General features: G+C 45.3%; 1 long non-coding RNA gene across 1 annotated transcript; it reads left to right on the forward strand.

Annotated features, from left to right (window-relative positions):
• The first annotated feature begins 391 nt into the window (after positions 1–391).
• Positions 392–8,000, forward strand: LOC135261229 (uncharacterized). Its single transcript, XR_010331860.1, has 3 exons — positions 392–681; positions 6,663–6,735; positions 7,426–8,000. It is a non-coding gene; the product is annotated as an uncharacterized LOC135261229 (long non-coding RNA).
• The last annotated feature ends 4,190 nt before the right edge of the window (positions 8,001–12,190 follow it).

A 12,190-nucleotide genomic window follows, 5' to 3' on the forward strand; every position in this document is an offset into this window, starting at 1 on the left:
ACTCCTCCTCCTCTGACTGCAGGGCTCAGCTGATTGGACATCGGAGAAGTGAGTGACAGAACAGAATTCCAGTGACCTACAGACAGGGCAAATAGGCCAAAAACTGCTAAAACTGGTTAGAAATATTGAAAAAATGAAATTAATTAAATGAAATGAAATAAAAGGTTGTCATTATTATTTATAATAATAACAACAACAACAATAGTAATAATAGTAATAGTAATAATAATAATAATAATAATAAGAAGAAGAAGAAGAAGAAGAAGAAGAAGAAGAAGAAGAAGAAGAAGAAGAAGAGAAGAAGAAGAAGAAGAAGAAGAAGAAGAAGAAGAAGAAGTTTTAAAAAAAATGTTATTTATTTATTTTTTTTAACAAACATGTGTTTCTGCTTCTGTACAGAGAGAGTTCTTTGTGAGGGTGTTCAATTCTGCAGAGTAGGGACACTCGAATCCGGGCTCCATCGTGACCCTTGACCTGGTCGCAGTCGCCTCCCCGGGAAAAGCGGGGTTTGGCACGCGCGTCTGCAGTCTGTGTCTGGAAGCCGGAGAGAATTAAGCAGGTGCGGGATTAGCGTTCGGTACCGGCTGGCTCTGTGCTCGGCTGATATGGGACAGCGGGTGACCTTCGCGCACCGCCGGCTTCGCGTTATCCGCTTCGCTCAGGTGGAATGCTGTACTGTTTGTGAGTTGACACTGCACTTGGCTTCACACACACAAATGATCATTAACTGTTCCATAGTTATCCGCTTTGAATCCTCTCTGCCCCGGTGCTGCACGGTCAAACTATTGGGAGTTTACGGGTGTGCATTTCATTGATACCGAAAGTGCTAAACTTGAAATTTGTTCGTACAAATCTTCCGCCTTTCCCTAATCAATTTAAACCCCACTAAACAACGTTCAGCCTATGTTTTATCGGCAGTGAGTTGTAGGGTGGTGTTACATGTGATGATTTGAGATTTCATTTGTCAAAAAAAGAAAACCATTCCGCAAATATAGCTTTAAGGACCGGGATGTGGAGAGAGCCTTATCCCAGTCAATAATTCTCATTCTCAAAATGTTATCTCACTGTATCCACGCAGTGCAAGGTTAATAACGTACCGTTTCCGAAAAAAAAGAGTAATCCCATTGGCTAGAGGAGCTCAGAAACATTTAAAAAGTGTAAACAAAGAAACGTCTTTGCTGTAAATGCCACCGGTTGCTTTTCGTGTGACAACCAGATCTCCATGGTTTCAACTCCCACACAGCGAGCTCTTGACATGTCCCAGCGGAAAGCGAGGCATTGTTCACCGCCAGCAAGGACACGACTCAGTCAACCGTAAAAAGCCTCTACAGTCAGATAAAATGTATTTATACATTGTATTTTAAAGTGCTGTCACATTGTCTTACTATTGAAGTGATAGGTAGCTGATCATTTAGCTAGCAGTTGGAAAAATAACGTCATAATCTAAGATGGTTAAATCCAGAGCAGGCAGCTGGCATAATGCTCTATGTGGTCATTTGGGGACACAGCCATCCTGGACCACACAATTCAGGTTTTAAATGTTTTGTTAATTAAATTTTTTTTTTGAAAGACATTCACAGGGAATAAATGGCCTTTTAGATGCTATTGTTCTTGCGCCAGTCCCCCCCAGCTCTGTATAGTGCACACACAAGCTAACAAACTGGTTATACGTGCATGTAAAGCACCACCGTCCCATCGTAGAAGCCATCAATTGTTTATATTTTTTGAGGGAATCAAAGTGATGCACCCACATTATAAGGCATTTCCTTGGCTTAAAAAAAAAAAAACAACTCTGTTAAGGTAAGGTCTTTTATTTACACCGTTTTCACTGACGCGCTTTTGTATATTTCCCACACAGCTTCCCTGTATTGTAAATGTTTGGCAGTTCACAGAGTTCATTCCAGTGGAGTCTATTCAACAGCCAAAAACCCAGGCAAACGCACATGCCTTCAGGTGAGTTTTTACTAAATGTGTCTCTGGCAGTTGAGCCATTAAGATAACTGAAGATTTTAAAGACTGCACCGAGAGATTTTCCCCCTTGAGGTTATATGTAACAGTAGGCATATTCATGCTGTATCGCTTTCTTATATAAATGCATTATCAGCTGCCACCCAGCCAGTTTCTGTAAAATATAATTTGACAGCCTACCAGTTGTTTTTTTATTTTTTTTCCCAGACAGGCTGGAAATTTCAAGCCATTCCAAACTTCACAATATTTCTCTGCAAAATCTACTGAATCAGTATATTATGTAACTACAATCTGTCAGTTTGCGGTCTGCCTGTGTTCAGCGGTGTGTGACTGGGCGGTGTGTTTGTACATGTGAAATATGCGCTTATGTGCAGTATTTCATTTGTAGTATGTGCTTGCTGTACGGTTTATACCTCTGCGTGCCACCTGCAGTGTTACGGGCTAAATTACGCACTAGCCTGCATTTGTTCTAATGTCATCCTGTCCCACTGAACTGGAACCAGCCAAACTGCTGGGGTCCGTTTGGGTTTTTAAATTTATCTCCTGATGTCTCGCACATTTTCAGCTGAATTCTGTAGCCTCTGATGGTGGGCTAGGCAGCCATTCACCTTCTCTCTCTTTTTTTTTACCTTCCCTCTATCCCCATCTCTGTTTATCTGTCTCTCTACCCCTCTCTTTCTCAACCTCTCTCTTTACCTCCTTCTCTATTACTCTCCCTCTCACTCGCTATCTTTGTCTCTATCTCCCTCTCTCTTTTGCTCTCTCCCCCACATCTCTTCATATCTCTCTCTCTCTCTTTCTTCTCTCCTTCTTGTGTGAGTACTTTATTCAGTCCACCTCCAGATATCAGCAATTCAGTATCTTGGAGGGGGGGGGGGGGGCGGTGATAATGGTCCCGTTAGTTCAGGAGGTCAAGTTGCATCTTATTAGAATCAGTTATGGGCCTGAACTTCTTTTTCTTTGTGAATAAAAAAATGTTTCGGCCAGTTGTTTTTGAAGAAATTGTCATGAATTGAGACTCAAAAATAAATTAAAATCTTAGGTTTTTCACAAACACAGTTTGACGAGTTCAATCCAAAGTCTACTCTCTAAGGCAGTGGTCTCCAGCCCTGGTCCTGGAGAGCTACAGGGTCTGCTGGTTTTCATGGTGACTCTGCACTTCATGAATCAATTAGAGCAGTTAATTACACAGTTAACTCACCTGGTGTCTTGGCTCTCAATTGGGTGCTTTTAAGTTGAAAACAAAAACCAGCAGACCCTGTAGCTCTCCAGGACCAGGGTTGGAGACCACTGCCTTAGACTGTAGACTTTTTTACTCGGGTAATTCCCAGACTTGCCAAACTGTGTTTGTGAGGTAAAGAAATGAACAACTGCATTTCACCTTGAGTGAAAGTTAAGGTCTAGAGACTTTATTGAATCCATAAGCCTGTGTTTTTTTTAAAAACATTTGACTCTGACTCCACGTCCTCCGCGGTCTTTCTTGCTATTGTTGTTTTGTTTTTAATTGGTTGATTTTGTGGGCCATTTGCTCCGTGGTTGCCGGCTAAGAACAAGCCCCCCGTTTTCCGTTCTTTTTTTTTTTTTTTCTTTTCTAATGGGTGCGGTGTTGGGGCCTTCTCGGCTGTCCCGGAAAGGATGTTGCGCATAATGAGTTCCGCGTGGCCGGGTTTGGCAGCGCGGCGCAGGTTAATTGAGTCTGGCTCCGGCAGCCTGGCCGCGGGCCACGAGCTAGCGGCGCGCGCGGCTTCTTACGGCGCCTTGTTTTTAATTAATACGGAAATCTGCCGAGCGCCGCGCCAGACTGACGACGAGCGAAGGCGGCCGGAATAAATAAATAAAATAAACTAAGGAGAAAGAAATGACAGAAGCTGTTGTACCGTAATCCGTGTGCACAAACTCCCCACCCCCCCCAAAAAAAAGCGGGTGGAATAAGAGGGAGCGGCTAGAAATCAGGGACAGACCGCCAAGCACCGGACTTCTGCCAAAAGCACCGGTTTGGGCGTTCTGTTATGGAAGTGAAAGCACGGACTCCTCTCTCTGCAGAGGCAGCATTTGTAGTGAAAGTGTACCTAAGGCAACTAGCTTTCTAAGTCACATAATGCCAGTTCCTCTGGATGAGAGCGTCTGGGGAAAACGCAATATCATGTCATTTGGAGGAGTGGTTGTGTGTCTGGCGGGGCGTGTGGTTCAAGGGTACACCGTCGTCGGGGGAAACGGCACTTAAACCCAGCGCTCCAGTAAAACAACCCGCCGTGAACATGGACATCATCTTTAAACGCCGCCGCGGATTCCCAAACTCGAGGTTCGAGGCTCGCCCCGAACGCGCTCCGCACGGACGCTCAGAGAGCCGAATGTTGAAACAAGGCGCCCGCCACTCGCCGTTGCCGTGACATTTTAATTCAGCACGGGAACACGTGTCAGGCCACAGAGCCGGCCGCTGAGATTTTTAAAACCGAAAGAGCAGACAGGTGCCCGACACATTCCTTCACTCGTTATGTGTGGGTTTTTTTTTTTTCTGTTAAAAAAACGATAGTAATATGTGCACATCCAAACCGGGCAGCGCCAGTGCAAGTCAGTATAACAGTGCAGGTACAGCACACAGAGCCAGCATGCTGGATGAGCAGCTCCAAATAACCCAGCATCTGTACTGGAGGTGCAGGCTGGGTCTGGGGCTGTGGACAGCCCTATGCTGCATTGTGTGTGTGTGTGTGTGTGTGTGTGTGTGTGTGTGTGTGTGTGTGTGTGTGTGTGTGTGTGTGGTGGTGTGTGTTCTGTGTGTGTGTCCGCGGGGTGTGTGTGTGTGTCTGTGTGTGTGTGCCGCACCGGTTGTGTGTGTGTGTGTGTTTCGTGCACCTGTGTGTGTGTCGTGTGCGTGTGTGTTCACTGTGCACTGTGTGTGTGTGTGTGTGTGACGGTGTGTGCGTGTGGTGTTCATGTACTGTGTGTGTGCGTGTGTGTGCGCACGCGTGTGTGCGTGTGTGTGTTTCACTGCACCTGTATGTGTGTGTGTGTGTGTGTTTCACTGTGCACCTGTGTGTGTGTGCGTGTGTGTGCGCACGCGTGTGTGCGTGTGTGTGTTTCACTGTGCACCTGTGTGTGTGTGTGTGTGTGTGTGTGTGCGCACGCGTGTGTGTGTGTGTGTGTTTCACTGTGCACCTGTGTGTGTGTCGTTGCGTGTGTTTTGGCATTTCTTTTCTTTTGTTTGAGCGGCAGCCTGCAGAGGGCCCTGCTGGTGCCGTGGAGAGGCGGCTGCTGGGCGCTGAAAGTGTCTCATAAACAGCGCAAAAATATGTTTTTCTGAGTTGTTTTGTAATTCCTTTTTTTGATCAATGAAAACAGTCACTTTAAAAAAAAAAAAAAAAAAGTTATTTTTCATTTTCTTTTTTATTTTCCACTTTACTTTTCAGGGTCTCCTGTGTTAAATGTTGCTTTTTATGCTTTCCCAAAAACCCACTGTTTTTTTATTCTCTAAAACAGCTAAAGAAAAAAAAAAACAAAAAACAAAAATAAAAAATACACACGCATTACACTAAAAATATCCCCAGATTAGGACGAGAATCTGCTTTCTTCTTTTGTGACGGAAAGACAGTCAGTGCCGGCATTATCGCTTTGGCAGAAGAGTCTTTTATATAAAAATAAAAAAACTGTGAAAAAAAAATCGATAAAAAGACGCCTGGCGTGCTCCATTCTTTTCAGCTCAATGCCAACACCGCAATTTCACCACAATTATGAACAATCAAACACCTTGTGTGACACATTGTCCGCCGTCCAATCATAATCGAGTGTCTAGCAGGTAGCTGGCTCGCCATTGATTGGTTCTCCTCTGTTCTCTCCGCTGATCGGCGAAATAAAATGAAGTGTGCTGGTCAATCCTAGCGACTAAGTGCAACACTTATCAATGTTTCTGTTTTTTTTTTTTACAATGCCGCATTGTTGCTTTCCCACCCATTAGCTATGACTGACTTGCCAGACTGTGCCATTGATTTGGGAGTCTGTTAGCTTGTAAATGCGCCAGCAATCTTTTTTTTCTTTTGTTGGGATTTGGGGTGGGTGAGGGATGGATGGATGGGGGGGCGGGGGTGTAGGGGTGGTGGTTTGGGGGAAGAAATAGTTGGCGGTGCCACGTTCTTCGCCTCGCTCAAATCCGAACGTGCGGCTGGCGAGATGCGCGTCGCCGGAGTCGCCCTCGTATTTATGCCCGCGCTCCCGCGGCGCTGTTTCTGAAGGACATCCACATTCGTCTCCATTTGTGCCCGGGCATCCCGCTCCGCGCGCGCCGGTCTGAGAGCCTCGCCGAACATCCGGAAGCTTCCGCCGCCCCGCCGAGGCTCCTTTATGACCCACGTGGGCACTTACAGCACCGAGCGTGAATTACTGGACAATAGAGCTGCAGTTGGTATAGAAAATAAATTCTCAATAAAAAATAAAAAAAACAGTTTCTTGCTGTAAGAGCTCTTGGAGAGACAGTAGCTGATACTTTGTTTTGTTGATATAGATTTCATGACAATGTCCTCCTCCGCCTGTGCTTGTTAATCATTGGTTGAGGGGGATCGTTGGACAAGCCTCTCAAAGGGACATTTACTACAGCGTATTAACATTTATATACTGTGGCTGTGATGGAAAATGAAAGGGATAATAGTTTCTTTTTTAATTAATATCTTGTCAGTAATTATGCTAACTATGAAACCCCTCAGGCTGACTGCTGGTGAGACCTGAGACTGGAACCCAGGGCCATGCAGGATGGGGGTCTGGGTACTGCTGAGGTGTGTGTGTAAGTGTGTGTGTGAGAGAGTGAGTGTGTGTGTATGCATGTTTCTGTGTGTGTGAGTGTGTGTGCATGTGTTTGTGTGTGAGAGTGTGTTCAGTGCTCTGTGCATTCTGTGTTTGAGAGCTCTGTGCATTCTGTGTTTGAGAGCTCTGTGCATTCTGTGTTTGAGAGCTCTGTGCATTCTGTGTTTCAGAGCTCTGTGCATTCTGTGTTTCAGAGCTCTGTGCATTCTGTGTTTCAGAGCTCTGTGCATTCTGTGTTTGAGAGCTCTGTGCATTCTGTATCTCAGAGCTCTGTGCATTCTGTGTTTCAGAGTTCTGTGCTCTGTGCATTCTGTGTTTCAGAGCTCTGTGCATTCTGTGTTTCAGAGCTCTGTGCATTCTGTGTTTGAGAGCTCTGTGCATTCTGTATCTCAGAGCTCTGTGCATTCTGTGTTTCAGAGCTCTGCATTCTGTGTTTCAGAGCTCTGTGCATTCTGTGTTTCAGAGCTCTGTGCATTCTGTGTTTCAGAGCTCTGTGCATTCTGTGTTTGAGAGCTCTGTGCATTCTGTGTTTCAGAGCTCTGTGCTCTGTGCATTCTGTATTTCAGAGCTCTGTGCATTCTGTGTTTGAGAGCTCTGTGCATTCTGTGTTTCAGAGCTCTGTGCATTCTGTGTTTCAGAGCTCTGTGCGTTCTGTATTTCGGACAGCGACTGACGATGAATCTCTGTAATGTGCGTGTTGGGGCGCGTAACTCAGGCTGATGGTACTTACATTGCGCCAGAACCTCATAAATCTGGGCCAGAGGACTATGAATATGCAGCGGAATCTATCGGTTCCAGCGCACCTCCGCCCCGTCCTCGTCCTCCTTCTCTCCATCGCGGGCGTCGCGCTCTTCTGGGAAAAACGGGAAAATGAAAACTTTGCGTTAGCCGCCGAGCCGATGTCACGTCTGCGGAGATGATAACGTGGCACCGGGAACAGGAACGTGTGTTCTGTTCCAGCGGAACTCTCTTTTCTTATTTATTCGTTAACGTAAAGCGAGGTTGTTCTTGGCCGTTGGATCGTTATCGGCGCCTGTGCGCACATTCATCTGATCTACGATCTGTTTCTCTCTCAAGGATAATTATGATCATTTATGGCTGTGCTAATACGATTGCTGTTGAGGGCTCCCGGCTCTCCTGTTTAATCGCTTTATTCAGATTTTTTTCCCCCCCCTTCCGTGCTTTTGCAGGCTGCTCCACGCGCGTTTGTGTGTGTGTCAATAAAGGATCCTCAAACCTGACTCAGGTAGCTCTTCACAAAACAATAAGAAAAAGGTTGTTGTAGTAAAAGAATTTGCAACCTGGGCAGCAGATAGGTTACTGACAACAGAGAAACAGACCTGGTGTTCAGTGTAAGGAGAAAACAAATCGCAGAATTTTTTTTTAATCATCACAATTTCATTCACATGCAAAAATTATATTTGTAATGAACAAAACGACGCTTGTGTTTACGTGTATGTCAAAGATAACAAACCAGACCTGTGTCTTTCATCAAATCAATTTTGTGAGTTTCAAACGCACAGTTTATGTGGCAAGATTAAAAACAAACCAAAGAAAAAAAAAGGCATTTATTTGTGAGTCAGTTATGTTAGTTGAGAATAGGTGTTAATTGAAAGCCAAAAAGTTAAGGACATAAATTGATTAAATCACAGCCACATTGCACACACAGCACATGCTAATTTAGCAGCCACACAGTAAGGCAGGGAGGAAATCTGGGTATGGTGCTACTTCATAGTGGAAAGCATTGTAGCAAGTTCATTCTGGTTCTGAGAAGAGGCTGACGAGTTAGCATCGGGTTCGCTGTGCAGTGTGGCTTCTGTAAGTGCAGTCTCTCAGGAATGAAAGTGTACCACACACACACACACACACACACACGCACAAACACAGACACACAAGCATGTACACATGCATACACACGCACCCCCCCCCCCCTCCCTTATTGTTCCAAACAGCTGCTTAAATGAACATCATTTGTGAAGATGAAATGGGCCAAATTATGCAAATGAAGGGGAGTGAAAGGCGTGGGCCGCCTTGATAAATCGGCCTGCTTATCTCCTTTATTTGAGGCACTCCGTCTGTGTCATTGAGTACATTAAGCCTGCGTGGAGGCTTATTGCCTGCGCGCCCGTCTATTTTTCACGTCTGGATACGGGACCGCCATCCGGTCGCCAGACGAGGAAGCCGACGGCGATCGCTTGGGGCGCGGTGCAGCGCTCCCCCACCCCCCCACCCCCCCGCCACGCGTCCGGCCTGCTCACCCCCCCCGTTCTGATAATGAAGTCAGAGGGAGAGCCGCGCTCTCTCATTCCGCTGCCCTGACACGTACAACAGGCGTGTCGCTGTCACCGCGGCAACAGAACAACTCATTAACTCCCTCTTCATAGACAATAAAACGCGCGAAAGGGTGACTGACCGCCTAAATGAAAAAGACTCGGGATTTATGACCGTTGCCACGGGTGACGCCGCCTCGCCGCGTCCTTTCATGGCGGAAATGCGTCGTCGTTTTTTTTTTTTTTTTTTCGTTTTTTTTTTTTTTTTTGCTGACAAACTGTTGCTGTTGTCGCTGTCCTTACTCGTTTAACGATGATCTATCGCGCCGTTCTCTTGCCCCTGATGTGGGCGGCACCTCTGCTTGCGCTTGTTTGTACTTCCCACTCCGTTCAATTAATCAGGCGTCGCCGCGCTCTCGATCGGATACCGACCTGGATTAGATGTCACTCAAAGGTTATCTGACGCGAGTTCGCGTGCGTGGCCAGAGGTGTGTAGCCTACGTGCGAGCGAGCGAGCGTCTGTAAACAGTTTTTTTTTTTTTTGTTGTTGTTGCTCAAAATCTCTATCAGATTCAGAGTAGCGGCCTCAGCTGAATTAGTGTCATTAATTGCGGACTGATTGAACGCTCTCTTTCCATTGACAATCAGCCAAACGGCTAGCTGATCAAAATGAATTAGCCTTGAATATAATCTGTGTGTCTCATCGCACAAGACACAGAGGAGAGAAAGTGGTCTGAGAAACACCTTGTGGTATCCTGAGTGTGCCTGCCGGCTACCAATTTCTTCCACAAATGGCTTATGGCAGATAGGAGTGGTGTCATGGGACAGCCGGGTCCAAATCAGCAGTCATGTAACGTCTGGGCCAAGCCTGATTAACTGAACTCAGTTTGAACATGCACATGAAGAATGCACAATCTGTGTGTGTGTGTGTGTGTGTGTGTGTGTGTGGTGTGTGTGTGTGTGTGTGTGTGTGTGTGTGTGTATGTACTGTGTGTGTTGGTGTCTGTGTGTTTACTTGGTGTGTGTACACCTGATTTTATTTTGGATTATTCCAGAAACAAAAAAAAAGAGGGCCAATTTAGACATGTTTAGATTTGCAGTTCAACTGTATTGTCGTCCTTGTCAGTATTGTAGAAGGGATTCCATTTATTTTCATTAATTTACATTTTATCCAGACATTCTCTACATTCTGTAACGTCTGCTTACATTGAGTTCATACAAATTAACTGTTCAATATTCAGAAGCTGCTGTGTCTTATTTAGTGAATCAGGCTGAAGTGATTGCGCATTTCGCGTGAGTCGTGGGCAGCCTCTCCAGGTAGAGAGGTGATTGGGTTCAGGGGTTTTACCCGGCGAGAAAGAATCAGCTTGCTTTCTGGGCTGTCAGACCTCCTGCATCACTGAGCCCTCTGAATCAGTCACTCGAATACCTGAGTATCGGTGCTCATTAATCCCTGCGGGAAATCAGCTGATCTATACCTAGCGCAGGTGTCGCGTGTACCTGTGAATCCGGCGCAATGTGTGTATATCATCACCACGTTAATAAACACTCATCGTATTTGCCGGGACGATCACCCTATTACTAAGAAAAGAATGATGAACCATGATTGGCTAAGAAGCGCCTCTGCCTCACCAATAAGAAGAATCGTGTAAAGTTTGCGTATAGATCCCAGGCTTGTATAGAGGTGATTCTCTGGCAATTTACATTTGTTTATCTGATTTCTGGAGCGCGCTGTTGTAGTAAAGATTTTCTGTTAGGTCATTTACGCGCGAGAACTTATTTGACCGTGTTCACAAGAAGTTAAAAAAAGTAAACATCAGATCCCAGTCACATTAAAAATGCTTAGCCATAAGTAAACTGATATAAAATGTTTTTGCGCTAATTTGATCCCTACTCATATCAACAGTTATATTGACACAGCCGTTCTTATGTCTGGCATGTTTTGGTGGAAGCTAAACCGAATGACGCTTCCACTGCCAAATCTTCCCTGTGAAGATCACATCCAGCGATTTATTCATAACTGATTAGTTTATTATCGAAAAAACGTGCAACTCGCACTGTCGCACATTTTTTTGTTTTGTTTACAGCGTAGAAAAATGTCGAAGTTCCCTCAGTCGAAAAGAGCTCTCTGATTGGCTGATTATCCTGATGCACGTGCAGCACGGTTTGATTGACAGTATTCAAGCGCAGAACAGGAAGGCTTTTGACAGCACCATATTTTCCTGCCCCGCAGGTGTCCGTTTTGTCCTTCACTTCTGGAGTCTTCCTCAGATCACGACTCTCTTGGTTTCTTTTGACCTCATCCAAGTCTTAATATGTCAAATTTTAATACTACTACTACTACTACTACTAATAATAATCCATCCCATGTTTTAGCGTAAATTGCGTAATGCGCATTTTATTGCGAGATGCAGATTGATTAGCTAATGGCCGTTTTTCGATTGCTGAATGTGATCACATATTAAATATGTTTCAACCTGCCCCTCCAGCATGTCAGTTTTCCCACAATATGTCAGTGCCCCACTGTAATAAGATTGGGGTATCGGAGGGCGAGCTCCACGTGACGCAAACCCCCCAAGTGGCAAGTGCGTTGCAGGAGAGGTGGCACGCACTCGGTGGCCTCGTGAGGAACGGCATTAAGATGACGCCACAAACCGGAAGTTAAATACTGCACCATACCTTCCCCACACCACCAATAAATCGTCAGTGAATGCAATAAAAAATGGAAATTGATATTTATGCATTTAATGTAAATATTTGCACATATTTACATTTAATGTGTATCAATTTTCCGCTCGTACCCGCGGCCTTTACGCAGTTAACTTCACATGCAACGTAAAGCTGAAAGGGAACTCATTTTAAACCTTCCCGTCAAGATTAAATTACACGAAAAAGAACGATGGTGGTGTGGTTACGGGTGGCAATGATTAACACTCGTACAATTATTCATTAGTAACAACAGCTCTGGACATTTTCGGTGCCATAACTCCTCGTGTGTGCCGCATGCTTGAGCGGATTTCAAATGATTCATTAGAAAAGACGCGCGTTCCGCTTCCGCAACCTGTTAAAGTTTAAGGTCGTTGGAAAGAAGAAGAGAGAGAGAAAAAAAACGCTGAGCAGCAGCAACAGCCCAGAAGCACCGCAGTCGCAGTCCCCTTCCG

This window comes from Anguilla rostrata, chromosome 1 (assembly GCF_018555375.3).
Source record: "Anguilla rostrata isolate EN2019 chromosome 1, ASM1855537v3, whole genome shotgun sequence".
Lineage (NCBI taxonomy): Eukaryota > Metazoa > Chordata > Actinopteri > Anguilliformes > Anguillidae > Anguilla > Anguilla rostrata.